Genomic DNA, 16,658 nt, shown 5'->3' on the forward strand with positions numbered 1-16,658 from the left:
GGTCTTTTAAAGCAACGAGCTCTCAGGGGAACTAATAGAGCGAGAACTCACTCATTAACTCCCCCTCCCCCAGGGAGAGCATTAATCCATTCATGAGGGATCCGCCCCCATGACTCAATCAGTTTCCAACACTGCCACATTGGAGATCAAATTTCCACATGAGTTTTGGAGGGGACAACACATCCAAACTCCATCAGATTAATATTCAGAATATACAAGGAACTCAAACAATGTAATAGTAAAAAAACAACTCTTTGTAGCAGTTCTAAAGAAAACAACTGAGGGGTTTTAGTGGACTACAGTCCCAACATGAGTTAACCACAAAGGTGATGCAAATTAGGCTGTGTGAATAGAGGCCGTATCTGCAGGACTCAGAGTGACTGCCACATTTAAAATAAAAATAAAAGCATATGCCACTTATTCATTGATTGATTGATTGAAAAATCTTTTATCAAATTCCTCTTCAAAAATCACCAGAGTAACAAGTTTTGATTGCAGCTAACATTATAGGTATATTTAGGAAACCAATATTCTTTCTTCCAACATCCCCCAAATCAGGTAACTCATGCCAACATTCTGTTGTCCGTCCTTCTGCACTATTAATCATGCTGATCTGAACATACAAAACAAATACACATGCATATAAGATTTTTTGTTGGAATTTTTTGTTTTCCATAAAGTGGATCCTGCAAAACCCATTACTCCAGACTTTTCCTCACTTAAGGATACATTCTTTCCGGGTTTTTATATACAGGTCAAAAGTATTTTAAAAGTGTTTAATATTCCATAACATGGATTTGCTATTATTTATTCATCCCTTATCAATATCATATTTTGAGGGATATTGGCAATTAGAACAGGGGATTATTTTCCAGGGCAGGGTGGTGGAGGATGGGGCCTGGAGCCATGACAGAAAGAGTGATGGAAGCAACCAGAGATGTTTAACTGGGAGAACAGGAGGAGGCTGGGAGAAGGGGAGGGTTGGCTGGGTTCATTAATTAATATTGGAGTTTTTGCTCAGAGTGGGGTTGAACAAGTTAGTGACTCCATGTGCGCTGTTTGGCTCCTGGTCAGGACAGGGCTGGGTAAGGGGAGAGGGTGGAGACCCAGCCTCCTTCCAGGAGGTGGAGGGACACACAAAACAACAGACTGTGGGGTTAGCAAGCGTGGCCCACCCTTTCCCAGAGAGCTGGCGGGCTCGGAGCAACCTCCACAGTAAGCACATTATAAAAACATCAGGCCAAATAATAAAAATAATGACATTAAAAAGAAAAATCATTGTAGAAACCAAACAGACCCAGCCCTACAGCTGATGCAGGCACCAGCCGGGGTGTTGTTGGCAGCTTAGGAGAAATTTGATTTCGATGAATTTCATTGTCAGTGTAACCAGGGCATGAATCACCCTCCTCCACCCTTTCTCATCATTTTAATATCACAGATTTAGGGAACATGGCATTAGAGAGATAGAGAGGTTCACAAACAGCATCAGCCAGGAGCTCCCCGGGCCCTGAGGCAGGGCCGGGCTCAGCCAGGAGGCAGTTTTCTGCTGTTATGGGCCTATAAATCTGAAAGCAGTTGAACCCCTGCGGGATCTGAAGCTGTCAACCCTGAGTCCGGAGCTGTTGCCTTTTCTGCTCCTGACCTCTCCCTCCCCCGACAGATCACCTGACTGAGGGGTGAGAAATGAGTTTGCTCACTCAGAAGCGAGAGTCCTGGGGGGAGCAGGGCCTGGCAGAGCCCGTGCTGGAGAAAATTGACTCTCAGTAGGCTCCCTGGGTTTATTACCTGATCCCGAATGTTCTCTCCTGAGCCAACTCTTTCCTGAGATGGTTAGGAACAGCCACCTGCCCTGGCAGAGACATTGATGTGGTGCCAATGTAAGATGTGGAGGCAGCACTGGGCGGGGGGTTTAGTGGGTTGGGTGGGAGTACATTTAGGTCTGGTGACCAGTGAATCCCCAATGGCCTGAAACCATGCTCTTGTATTTATTTTTTAATGAAAAGGTATTTGATCCTTTACTAGATGCCAGGTACAGTGCCAAGAACTTCACATGGTTAATCTCGATCCATCTTCCCAGCCCTTTGATAGGTGCTACAGTGTGCACACTTTACACAGGAGGAGATGGGGTCTCAGGGAGGTGAAGTCACCTGGTCACATAGCTGGCCAGGAGTGGAGCCCAGTTTGAATTTAGGTGTGCCAACTCTAGTTCTTGCACCCTGTCCATTAGGATTTGATGATGCTGCATGGTCAAGAGAAGCATAAAGTGCATGCCTTCTTTTACTTGCTTATACAGTCACCCAATTTCATCTGTTCCAATTCGAAATGCTCAACCTACCCTCATTTACCTAGGCTTCATCACAGTCCCCAAAATTGCTTAGGGGATGGGGACCTGTTTTATTAACACCAATGCTTCAGGCTATAACCACCCACACAGGTAACAGAAACAGGAAGTGGAAAATGGAATTAGAAAATCTGCAAAGCACTGAGACTGGGTGTCTCCTGGTGGCATATTTCAGATAGCAGGGCCCACTGAGTTTTCTTCTTCTTCTTCATGGAGAGGCAGTGAATAACATTGATTAGGAACATAGTCATTAAACATGGATCCTGGAGTTGGATGATTTGGGTTGAAGTCATGGTTCTGCCTGTGATTTGGGGCAAGTTACTTAACCTTGCATAAAATAGGGGTAATAATAGGATTAAATGAGATCTTGTACAGAGGTGTCAGCTCAGTGCCTTGCAGAGTAGGTGTCTAGTAAATATTATCTACGGAGGATATTATGTTGTTCTCAGGTGCAAAGATGACACTGCAGAGGCACTGTCATTAAGACGTGCACTTGGAGTTGTTTTTCCTGTAGTGGGAACACATTTTAGTCAATCTATCTCTGCTCATAAATCTGGCATCTTTGGGGGAATCATTTGGACACTGCATGGCCTGAGTAGAGAGGGGTATTTCACATAGGAAATAATCCCAGGCTCTGAGATCAAAGAGACCTGATTCCCAGTACTGGTTCTGCTAGTCACTACCGGGGTCCGTTGTGTAAGTTACTCCACTCCTGTGAGCCTCGAAGGAAGGACCACTAGAACCAGCTTGCCTAGTCATTGTCCATCCGAAATGAGGTCACAAATGTAAAGCATCAGGAAGAGTGTTTGACTCATGGATGATGTGTGGTGGCTGTTGGTCTTCTTCAGCCGTGGCCTCGCCACCGAGCTTCCCAGACCAGATCACAGGTGAGTGTCATCTGGACTTCTTCAAGTCCTTGCCGATAGGACATGACATCCTAATGCACTCAGATGACTCCCTCAGACAAAACTGAGCTCAAGGGCAGAAAAGTCTCGTTATTAGAAGGGATTCAGTCATTAAGCAGGACTAGAACTAGGTAGAAGAAATCCTTTCATTAAGTGTGAAATGCCTTTTGAGATCTGGGTTTATGTAGAAATGATAGAGGGCTACTTATCATTCACTTTGCTTTCACAAATATACGTCCAGCTGGTTCTTTTTCCTGACGGCTCCTCTGAGTGCACTGCCCCATCCTGCCCTTAATAGGGATATGTATGCCCTGGCAGCTCAGTACCCCCAAAATGGAGCTTCAAGAGTCTTCTTCCAAAAGTGGAAAATTTGGGGTAGATGCTCTTGAAGTCCCCTTTTGATCACCTGGATTCTGTGGTTCATTTTTCCCTCTGCTGAGACTTCAAAGATGCTGCTTATCTTGAGAAATTCTCTGACACTATATGCCTACCACACCCAGAGATTTTCCACTCCCTTCCAGGAACCCCACTCTGTTTAATGTATACTCTTTCTCTGTAAAACTTTACTGAACCTGTTAGCTTACCTTTATGGTTGCTCTGCTAGCCTGTGAAAACCTTGCAAGTAGGAATTATTTTTGTTTGTAGTTCCGAGCTCCCAGCATCCAGCTTGCTGGCTGGCACATAAAAGGTGTTTACTTATATTAAAGGAATGTATGTTAAAGAATAAACAAGGTACTTTAATCCACTGCAGTCCACCTATCCTCACCCATAACACGGGGATAATAAGAGTATCTCTCCATAGTGTGTTATGAGAACTAAATGAGACAGCCCATTGTTAGTTTAGCACAGCATGTAGCAGTCATCGCTCAATAAATATTAATCATCATTACGTAATATTATCAACATTCCAATTTCAATGTTTGTGTTCTTGTTTTAAAAACAGAGAAACTGAGATATAGAGGAAATGTCTTGCCCTTGGGATAACCCAGAGGGCCAAGTACAGTGCCAAGGAGAAAGCTGAAATCTTCACTTCCTGTTCAGATTTTTAAATACAGTACTTATGAGTCTCTTGCCTGAGGGCCTGTGGTTTTAGACTTTGCTCAGACCTGCCTAAGCAGGTGGAATTTGGCGGGGGCTAGGCAGGAGGAGGGTGGGGAGGAATCATCTTCCTCAGTAGCCCTTCTGTTCTTCGAGGAAGAGTAAAAAGTGCTCGTTAATCACGCTTTGACATGGATTCCATGTACAAATCTTTGAGCCTGAGGCTTAGGAAAAGAGTGCAGGGGAAGATATTCAGGAGGGAAATTATTTTACATAAAAGTAATGCTTGGCAGATATCACAGTGTGCAAGAAATAAATACTTCTTAAAACAGAAGGCGAGGGCACGTGTCTCTGGAAATTCAGAAATGTTCTTAGGAGTGATCTAGATGAAGAATATATGGGAGGAGACATGAGAATACTCTGTACAGAATCATTCCTGCTGAATGTTGCACAGAAACCCAATTAGCTGAGATCATAATCCACACTCAGGAAAACTCCGAAGAAGCTCATTGGATTATAGCTACAAGCCTGGAGCTGTTGCTGCCAGGTCAATACTGCTGTCTCTGTAAGGATCCATCACATACCTTGGTGATTGCATCTAATTTTTAATACACTTGTAATCAGTAATGTTTATGGTTTATTATTTTCATATAAAAGTCCTGTAAGCTAGTTCAAGTAAAAAAAAAGTCAACATTTTCAGATATAAAGTGTTTAGGAATGATTAAATGTATATTAAGCAATATTTTTTAGTGAAAGTATGTTTTTCTCTCCTCTCTCCCTCCTCTCTGTTTGATTCCAGAGAGAGGGGCATAGGTTTACCCAATACCCAGAAAATCCTTTCTCACTTTATCTGACCCATTCATCTTATATATGTATTTATTATGATGTGAGTACAGGGATTTTTCTTGCTTTCTCTCTTTTAAGCATCCATCCTTTTGTGAATGTTTAGGGGATTGCATGGCTAAAGATTGCTTTGAGAAGAACTAAGAATTCCTAAATACAGACTATGGCTTTGAAGAGAGATCTCTTTCCCCAGTGCCTCAGGCTCCTCACCTCCACCACTCACGTAGGGCAAGAATGAACGAATGAACGCCCAGACCGGACTCCTGGGTCACTTCTGCTTAGGCTGCGAGAGGGCTCCTCCTCCTCTTTCTTCAGCCACAACCATGGCACTCCAGAGACACTTCGGCAGTAGTGACATGGGAGACCAGCAGGTGGCACATGGGGACCAGAATACACATGCCTGGGCCCAGGACAAAGAAATGGAGGAAGGATTTGGTGCAAAGTCAGATGGCTGACTTGCTCAGCCTAGATGTGTGCATTGTGTTCTGCGCATGAGGATGACAAAGATCTGCATGGACTGCAGGGCCTCGGTGATTAATTATAAGGCAGGGAGGCAAGGAGGACAGCAAAACCAGGATGGCGCTGAGGATGAGGACATTACAGTCATTCTTTTAACCTCCCATAATCCTCTCTGTTAACGTAAGTTACCTCATATGAGGGCTGTAAACTGAAGGACGTATTGTAGGTAAAGCAACAAACCTGGTGGGAAGAGCTCAACATTGATAGCTGTTGGGTTGAACACAATCCGGTGGTGCTATTTATGCATTTCTGATTAATCTAATAGTTATATTCAAGTTTTTCTGGTTCAGTGATCTGTCCATTCATTTTTTTCGACCACTGAATATATAGGGAGTAATTACTCTTTACCTGGCACAGAGCGTGGGGACATGGAGGTGAGTAAGGCCCAGTTTCAGCTGTCCAGGAAAACTCACTTTGGCAAAATCAATATGACGGGTGGGAGACGGATTTCATAGAAAAATCAACAATTTAGCCTGATAACCAATATACTGTGCATAGTAGGTAGGTGTTGGGATGATGGTGGAGAAGTTAGGACTAGAACATGAGGGAGAGACCAAAGACCATTTATAAGCCAGAATCATTTCTAATATTAAAGTAATACCCATACTCACACATTTTATTCAACTCTCCTCCCTTAGCTCATCTATTATGGGACTCTGTCTAAGAGAAAGCAATCTTTTGAGGGTAATTAGCCACTTTTTAAAAAGATTATATACTACACGAAGGGTTCTTTTTACAGAGAACAATGTTCGGTTATTTATCCCCTGTTTCCAGAGTAGGAGAGGAGAGGAGCTTTAACTAGAACAAGGAAATATAAAGGATCTTTAACTAGAACAAGGAAATATAAAGGATTTCTTGGCACCGAGAACTGTTAAATCCCTAGTGTATTACCTCCAGAAAATGGTGGGATTGTTTTGTTGAAGGTTTTTCAGAAAGCAGAGATTACCCTATCTGGACTAGTTTAAATGTGGGTCTCTTAGGGAAAAAGGATGGACTAGAGCAAGTTTTAAAGGCCCTGTATATACTTATGATTAACAGAATCTATGTCAGTATACAAGAGAAAAGAAAGACAATGAATGACTTCATTACTGATTTTCAGATTAACGAAGGCTTACCAGCTAGAGAGATACTTAGATAGAAGAAAGAGAGAACTAAGGCAAGAGATCTGTGCTAGGGGGGAGGACCATTTTGACTCTAAAGATTGGGATACTCTTAGGGTAAATAATGAGAAACTATGGAGTCTCCTTTGTTTGGGGGCATAGGTATTGACCACAATTTCAATATGAGCCTATAGGGCTGCAGGTTAGGGTAATTAATTGGGATATCAGTTTCATTCTGTTTTTTAATTCCACAACTTGCCACTAAAATCTTTTTTCTCATTCAGACATTCATAAAATATTGTATCAAATATGTATATCTCAAATATATAAAATATCAAATAACCATGTTCCCATAAGATAATTTTTCGAAGTTTCAAATTTTACACTATTTCCTTCAGACTATTTATTTATTTATGGAATATAATTTCACAGATCCTATTGATGCCCTGTGTGTACCCCTGGTATGGTAGTTTGGGTAGTTGGTGCTAACTCCAAACTATCAGGGATACAGTAAGAGGAATTCCTGAGTAAGTTGTGTGGGATGTAGACGAGGTCTCATCTAAGACTCTAATGCCTTGGAAGCTTGTGAGTGGTGGCATAGACCACATTTCTAAGTTGGCAAGGATGGCAAACTCCTAAATGAAGTCTTTGGAATGTACCAGGTTCTTACAGTCTCATCACAGGCTAAAATCAAAATTTCCACAAATCCTTTGGGAATGATGCATCCAGCTATGAGTGATGTTCCTAAGTGGAAATGGACCACTTTTACCTTCTGTCTTTGCATATCTAGACCTAAAGTGATAAAAAAATATCTTAGATTGTTTTGTAATGTAGAGTGTGGATTTTGCTCAGAGGACGGAGGAAAGAACTGCATAGGATCTAAGGGTCATGAAGTAATGTTCAGTAAATATTCAACCACTGTGGCAGAATTCTAATAAAGATTCAACGTAGAGAAATTGGTGTCTGAATATTAAGACTCACCCCTCCTTCTGAGGGATTTATATCTACAAATATCAGTAGCCAAATGGGGAATACTAACCAGAATTATTAATGTCTGAGCAAGCTCCCAATTACAACATTACCACCCCACCTACCCTGTGCCAAGTGTCTTTGGTTAAATTGAATTGGAGCATGTGGCTTTGGCTAAAGGCCACAGGGGAGCCAAAAAGCTTCTCCCTAACAGAAAAGTTCCTGACTGTCCTGATTCCCACACAGAGTTTGGAAGAGCAGGAAGAGGACAGGGGACCCATGCCTGCCCTTCAAGGCTGGCACCTCCTTCATCAGCTACAGCCGGTAGAAGACATGTTACATACACATGCCCAACACTTTTCCGTGCAATGGCCTTACTCAGAAAGGTCAGGCTCTGGAGAGCAGATCAGCAACTCTTCCTCTTGTGAAAATGAGCAAGCAACAGGGTATAGAAATAGCCTGAGTGTGTAAGTCAAAGTGGAAACAAGAGGAGAAGAAAGTCCTCCCAACCAAATGCCCTCCTCGGCATTTCACAAGTACAACTCAGAGCACTGTCCATCCAACTAATCTGGACATTAACCAATAATAGCTTCAATGACCAATAATAGCCTTAAAAGAAAGTGGACTCTGGATGAAGAATTTGCAGCACTTATCCCTGATTTTCTTTGTTGAGCTTTAAAATTCTTAAGTTGGATCCAATTTCAGATATGGACTGAGGCTGAGAATAGGTTCAGAAGTAATAATGCTCTCTTCCTATTTTAATACAGAGACATTGCTGGTTCAGAAAAGTATATGTCAAAATGAGTCTAGGAAATATAGACACGCTACTACTGGCTAGGAGCAAGGATAAAGTACTGGGCTAAGACTTCTGTCTCAATGTTACCTAGACTGTCAATGATTAAAGAAATAAGTTTTAAGAAAAGCAAGCCAAGTTTGTGTCATGCAACATCAAATGTTTGTCCTGCCTGTGATCGTGGCATTCAATCATCAGGGGAGAGTTTAATCTAACAGATTGACAAGAAAAGAAAAATCAGGAAAACTAGTCCAGAGAAACAAACAGTATCTTTAAGAAAACGGCGGCTTCCTCTTGCTAGGTCACTTTGCCCTTTTTCAGGTCTAGCTACCAGATGCCACTGTAGCAGGTGCTGGGTCAGCAGCAGCACCACTGTCATCACCATTAGCACACTCAACACCCTGAACATCAGACAACAGCAGTAAGTGCTTCTATGTGGGTTGATGACAAAGAAAAACATATTAGTTCAGAAGTAAACAATGCCACCTGGAACGAAACCAAAACTGGGGGCTTGCTGTGACCGATCTACCCTCCCTGAATCTTCTAAACAGGTACCTACAACCCCCAGGCTTTTGTAGCAGTGCCTGGGAACCTGGATATTCACCACCCCAGGACCTCAAGGGCTGGCTTCCTTTGAAGACTGTCATACACATGTCGGCCTTCCTCCTGTCCCCTACCTCTACTGTACGGCCATATCCATGCCCCAGCCGGCTCTCCAGGCCCTGCCTGGTCTCTCTGCCTCCTGCCACTGCTGCCTGATCACACACACGTCAGCCTCAGCTCCAACACTTTTGCCCCAGCAGGCACTGTACCATTGTAACAGTCATAATCAGCTTACTCTCTACCTCTCCATCGGGCTTTGGATTTTTCTTCTAGGATAATTTCCTTAGAGCAGCGTTTCTGTGGACTTGTTAAAAATATAGTAACGCATTTTCCTGAACTACTCAGTCACAATATCTGGTGTTTGGGCCTGAGAACTAGCCCTTTACCAAGTCTTCTGGATGGTCTGAATGCACACAGGAGCAGAGAAATCTGTCCTTGGGGATTACCTGTGGTTCCTTCAGATTTCCGTGTTGCATGATGCAGGCAGCACCACAGTGACTGCTGTCAAACATGTTGGCCATGTGTTCCAGAGCTAAAGGGCTGCTCCCCAACCATGAGCCTGTTGTAACCTTCTTCAGCCCAGGAGATGAACAGTTTCCTGAGAGAAACATTTCTTATGACTTTGACTATCCTTTCTCTCCTTGGCATTAGCTCTGAGTGTCTCTCTCATCCCAAGTACACTCCTAGTAGACATAGCTAACATTTACTGAGCACTTGCTATGTGCCAGACAATACATTAAAGGCTTTCCATGTATTGATTGATCTATCCTCATAACAACTCTACAGAATAAGTGTTACCAATAAGCCCATTTTACAGATAAAGGAATGGGCTTAGAAAGGATAAGAACTTTACAAGGTAACACAGTTTAGCAGGTTGTAGATTGAGATTTGAACCCAGGTTAGTCTAATTCTAAATTCTTTACTTTGTTCTCTTCCCTCTCCCAGGGAATCTGGATCATAAATACCCAGCAAATGGAATCATGCAATTCTGCCATTTAAAAATTGGCTTGAAACCTTTACATTACCAAAGATTCCTTTTATTATTTCTCCTCACCACCATTCATTAATGCATATTTTGATAGATTATTGATAAATCTGAAAATCGATATGAAATGCATAACTTTCAATGGTTTTTTGAAATATTAAAAATAACTCATGAGCTTCTAGTATTTCCTTTGATCTCACAGGGGCTTGGAAACCTAATTATCACCCTCATTTTACAAATGAGGAAGCAGAAATCCAGGGAGGATAGTGGCTTGCTAGTTATGGAGTCAGGAATAGATCTTAGGTTCCCTTCTTCCTATCTAAGGGCTTCTTATCCAACATCATGCTAAATCGATTAACCAATCATTCAGGTTGTCACTGAGCACCTACTATATGTCTGCTAGACAAGACTATGTGGAGGGAACAAAAAAATTGCCACTATATCTTCTTCTTTTTTTTTTTTTTTAAAAGATGACCGGTAAGGGGATCTTAACCCTTGGCTTGGTGTTGTCAGCACCACACTCAGCCAGTGAACGAACCGGGCATCCCTATGTGGGATCCGAACCCGGGGCCTTGGCGTTATCAGCACCACACTCTCCCGAGTGAGCCACGGGCCGGCCCGCCACTATATCTTCTGTGTTCAAAAAATTTACAGTCTATTTGGGGAAACAAGGCTTAGACATAAAAGGCATTACACAAACTCACCAGACAGCATGTTTCTAAAGCAGTGTTTCTCATCCTTGGCTGCACATCAGAATCACCCAGGGAGCTTTCCAAAGCTCCAGAAGCTTCCAGAATAAGAATTTTCAGATGTGGAGGCCCAAGCATGTGCATTTTTAAAAGATACCCTAGCTAGGGTTGAGAACCACAGTTGAAAAGTCACACATTTCACAATAGAGATTTCAGATGTTCCAGGAGTAAAAGCAAGATCAGGATGAGCTAAAGTGGTCAGGGGACCTCTGAGGAACAGAGGCCTTGAACTGAATGGAAGACGTTTGGCTAAGCGGAGGGGGTGGAGAGAAGCCACATGAGGAAATCTAGGAAGGAGTCAGGGGCTTGAGAAGAGAGAAAGGAGACACTGGGGCTGGTGACCAAGGGGTTCTGGGAGGTAGGGGGTGGAAGGGGAGGGTGCAGTCATGGTAGGGGGGCTCCAAAGTCAGTCAGAGGGCCTTGTTTTTTGAAAATAAGAACTGATTTTGAGCTCTTGAATAATGATCTTATATAACTGTTATGCAGCATTAACCAATCAGGGAGTCATTTTTTTCAAGTGTCCAGAATATCTGTATGATATTGCAGGAGTTTTCAACTCTCTCTGGATTCTCAGATGACAGGACTGGTGTCAGGAAAATAAAATTAGGAGAAAACAGGAAGCAGTTTTGACTGCTCCAGCTGGCAAAGCTGTGTGTGAAAGAGACAGAAACTAGGTGTAGCAAAGGGTGATTCCTTTGGGCTACACAGGGTGGGTCTCTGCTGTGTGGTAAGTGACCAGGGTGTACCCATAGGGCAGTGTGGAACTATATGGCCTCCTGGGCCTTCCTGTGGGCAGGGCTATAACTCCTTGCAGCTCCAACCGGGGGCCTCCCCCGAAGCATGGCTTGCTTGGGGGCAGTAGAGGCAGCAGCAGCAGCAGCAGCAGCAGCAGCAGCAGCAGCAGCAGCAGCAGCAGCAGCAGCAGCAGGAGGTGTGGATTCTTTGGGAAGCATGCATATTCTCCAGGGGTCCCAGTGCAGTGCCCCGAGGAGGGCAAGGAGATGCCCCAGGACCTGCCCCATCTTTTGAACCAGAGGGAGAAATTTATAGAGGTAGAGATTTATTGCTTTGCACCATGACCATAACTCTTGGCGGTGGTTGAGAAAACTGTTGTAGAGAACAGGTTAATGGGGCAAGTATTTTGGCAACTGTGTATAACCTGGATGGAGGATGGCAAGACAAATGCAGATGCTATGAAATGATGAGATCCTGGGGAGGCAGAAAGCAGTGAGAAAGTCAAGAAAGAACTCAAGCTATGTCTTTTCACATGAAAAGTGTGGTAGAATAATCAAATGAGGTACATAGGTGTGCACAGACCTAATGTAAGTATATGGGTGAGTGTTTACTGATGCTTATACATTTATTTAGAACTTCTGAACCCCACTGGCTTGTAGATCCATGGGATGTGACAGAGACCCAGATTAAGGTCCCCTCTGGGCTGGTTCCGAAGATCTTTGCACAAGAGCGGGACAATAGGGGAACTGGGTCAGCTGTTCAAGGCCACTCCCAGGATGAGCATGGCACTGGGCTGCCTGTGTTGGGGAAGATACTAGAGGCAGGGGAGTTGGACACAGGAGGAACATGTGCTTTTGGAGGAGGATTTAATGAAGCTAACAAAGCTCAAATTTTAGGGCCTCTCACTTGGACAGTTCCCCTCCAAGGCCTTGTACTTAATTCTATTTTTATATTCTTTTTTGTAAAAAGGTCTCCCAAATTATATAAGCTTCATGGCCCCCTAAATCATGATCCCCCAGTCACACATGCAGCAACTCTACCTGCTGCTCTCATACCTCAAAACAGGTTTTTATCACCCCATTAGTTTCCAATGTCCTTTATTGCTGTTGAGAAATCAGCCATTGGCTTAACTGGGGCTTCCACCTTATACTATACCAGGCCCTATGAACACTCTAATCTATGTTATTGAGAGCCCCAAGTGTTTCTGCCATGTCTATGTGTCATTCCTTTGTTGCCTGCATTTTAGATTTTTTTTTTTCCCTTTGATGGTCTTCAGTTTCATGATGGGTATTTAAGTTTGAGTTCCTTTTTATTTATTCTACATGGGACTTATTGGGCTTTGTCGATCAGCAAATCAATATCCCTCATCAATTCAGGGAAATTCTAAGTCATGTCTTCAAATATTGCTTCTGCCTCATAATCTATTCACTTTCTTTCAGGAACTCTGGTTATACATGTGTATGTCAGATCTTCTCTTTGTATTTTCCTTGTTTCTTAACATCTGTTCCTTTTCTTTCTTTCTTTCTTTCTTCTTCTTCTTTTTTTTTTTCATATATTTCTGTTTTCTGTGCTTTATTTCAGACCAAGTGTTGGGAAACTACTGCCTTTCTGCTACATCTGTCTCATTGTCTGCTTTTGTAAATAGAATTCTATTGAAACACAACCACAGCCCTTTGTTTACAAACAGTATTCCCCCCTTATTCAAGATTATGCTCTCTGAGATTTCAGTTACCCATGGTCAACGGTGGTCAGAAAATATTATATGGAAAATTCCAGACATAATTCACATGTCTTAAATTGCACACCAGTCTGAATAGCGTGATGAAATCTCTCAGCATCATGCTCCATCCCACCCAAGACTTTATTTGTCCCTTTGTCCAGCATACCCATGCTATATAGGTATGAATGTATAAGAAAAAACATACATACTATTTTTGGCACTATTCATGATTTCAGGCATCCCCTGAAGTTCTTTGAATGTATCCTCCTAGGATAAGTGTGGGACTACTATATTGTCTGTGGCTGTTTTCATGCTATAGTGACAGTCGTATAGTTGAGACAGAGACCATAGGGCCTCGAAGCCTAAAATATTTGCCATCTGTCTGACCCTTTACAGAAAAAGTTTGCTGCCCTCTTGTAGACAATTTCTTATCTTCTAGTTCACAAATTCCCTCTTCGTCTGTCTCTATTCTGTTGTTAAAATTGTCCACTGAGTTTTCCATTTTTTTATTAGATTTTTTATTTCATATGGATCCTTATAAATCAAGCAGGTCATTTTTAGTTTCCTTTTCCCGACGATGTTGCCAAGCTTTTCTTTTATGTATTTTAAACATAAATTCTATAGTTGTGAGAGGCTGAATATACAAACATTCTGCTATGTCTAAAATCTGAAGTCTTTACAGGTCTGTTTCTGCAGTCTGTTTTCTGTGTGCTTATTTCCTTTATATTCATTTTTATTTAATTCTTTTAATTGTGTACAGCTCATTGTTCTTGAAAAACTATATTTGGAGGTTCTTCGAGGCCTGGGATAAAAATGTGTTTCTCTAAGGAGGATTTACTTTTATTCTGCCTGTTGCCTAAACCAAATCCTTTGAGGTTCCCTGAACCACCCAAGCTACAAATCCATGTTAAGCTGGTTCGTGGCCATAGTGTCTGAGGAAATCTTTCTTTCCTTATTTTTCCTGTTGCTAAGAAGATTAGCATTGTGTTGGAGAAACTCTGTACTAGACTGTAAGGTCTTTAATGGAGGGAACTGGGTTCTTTTCATCGATGAGTTTCTACCATTGCACACAATGCTTGGAAATATACTTGTTGAATTAATGAATAAGTGAATGAATAATGGCTTCTGCTAATGTGCTTCCTAAACTGTTCTCATGTCTGTCTCTTCGATCTCTTTCCCACTCTCATGATCCTAGTCCAGGCCCTCATCATGTTTATCTGAACCACCATAATGTAATCTCCCAATTTGGTGGTCCTCAGCTGAGGTTATATTTCAGAATTTCTGTGGTGTGTCAAAAAAATAAATAAATAAATACATGTTTTAAAAAATCTACAGTGAGTTGAGGAATATCTAGTTTAAAATGTTCCACAGAGGATTCTAATATGTACCATCAGTGAGAGGCACTCGACACCAACCTGTCTTCAGTATTGTCCTCTTAAGTCCACCCTCCACGCTCCATTAGGGAATCCATTTAACGTGCAGGCCTGACTACTCCGCCCACCTACAAAAAACCTACAGTGACTCTCTGTTGCCCATAGAATAGAATCTCGGCTATTTAGCACTGTTTACAAGGCACCCCATCCCCTGTCTTGGTGGCACTCAGCCTCATGCATTTCTTCCTCACATCCTATCCTATCTCCCACTTCTTGCTTCTGCTCAAGCTCTTCTCTGTGCTTCCAGTCCCCTTTTTGTCCTTCTTTGCTGGCTTTCTCCTACTTGTCTTTTAGGACCCAGCTCAGCTCGAGGAAGCCTCCCAGACCTGAAGGCTGAGTGTAGTGTTCCTCCTTTCCGGTATTTTACTTCATCGATTATATAGCCAACTCTTTTATATGAAAGTATAAGCTCGCAATAGAGGGTGCGTTCCTCAAGGGACTTAAATTACTCATGGTTAGCCAAGCACAGTGCTCAGAACACAGTAAGAATATAATAGATATTTATTACCTAGAACATAATTCAGACTATTATATATTTATTGAACTGAACTGGACTGTCTAAGTTTGCCCTTTAAGATGAGGGGTCTTAGATATTTGGAAACACGGGCAATGATATATCTGGGGCTCTTTAAATTCACAAGATTTATGGTCATATTCCCCAACTAAATTCAGTTGTTTTCAGTTATATTTGGGGGAAGAAGAGATATAATTTGGGGGTTAAAAAATAAATCCCAGCTGAAATAGAAAACTGAATGCTTTTCAGATGAAGAGGAAAAAATGAAGCTATTAAGAATCCAGCCCCAGTGTGTCTGTTTTTATGCCAGTACCATACTGTTTTGGTTATTGTAGCTTTGTAGTATAGCTTAAAGTCAGGTAGTGTTATGCCTCCAGCTTTATTTTTTTTGCTGAGCATTGCTTTGGCTATTCGTGGTCTTTTATTGTTCCATATAAATGTCTGAATAGGTTTTTCCATTTCTGAGAAAAATGTCTTTGGAATTTTGATGGGGATTGCATTGAATTTGTATATCACTTTGGGTAGTATGGACATTTTCACTATGTTGATTCTTCCAATCCAAGAGCATGGAATATCTTTCCATCTTCTTGTATCCTCTCTAATTTCTCTCAGCAGTGGTTTGTAGTTCTCATTATAGAGATTTTTCACCTCCTTGGTTAACTCAATTCCTAAGTATTTTATTTTTTTGGTGGCTATTGTAAATGGGCAGGCTTTCTTGATTTCTCCTTCTGCATGTTCACTATCGGAGAAAAGAAATGCTACTGATTTTTGTGTGTTGATTTTGTATCCTGCTACTGTGCTAAAATCATTTATCAATTCCAACAGTTTTTTTGTAGAGGTTTTAGGCTGTTCGATATATAGGATCATGTCATCTGCAAACAGGGACAGTTTGACTTCATCTTTTCCAATCTGTATGCCCTTTATTTCCTTCTCTTCTCTGATTGCTCTGGCTAGTACTTCCAACACTATGTTGAATAGGAGTGGTGAGAGTGGGCATCCTTGTCTAGTGCCTGTTCTTAAAGGAAAAGCTTTCAGCTTTTCCCCATTCAGGATGATATTGGCAGTGGCAGACACACTGACCAATGGAATAGAATAGAGAATCCAGAAATCAACCCACACACTTACTGCCATCTGATCTTTGACAAAGGCACCAAGCCTATTCACTGGGGAAGGGACTGCCTCTTCAGCAAGTGGTGCTGGGAAAACTGGATATCGATATGCAGGAGAATGAAACTAGATCCATACCTCTCACCGTATACTAAAATCAACTCAAAATGGATTAAGGATTTAAATATACACCCTGAGACAATAAAACTTCTTAAAGAAAACATAGGGGAAACACTTCAGGAAATAGGACTGGGCACAGACTTCATGAATACGACCCCAAAAGCACGGGCAACCAAAGGAAAAA

This window comes from Cynocephalus volans, chromosome 5 (assembly GCF_027409185.1).
Source record: "Cynocephalus volans isolate mCynVol1 chromosome 5, mCynVol1.pri, whole genome shotgun sequence".
In the NCBI taxonomy this organism is placed as follows: Eukaryota; Metazoa; Chordata; class Mammalia; order Dermoptera; family Cynocephalidae; genus Cynocephalus; species Cynocephalus volans.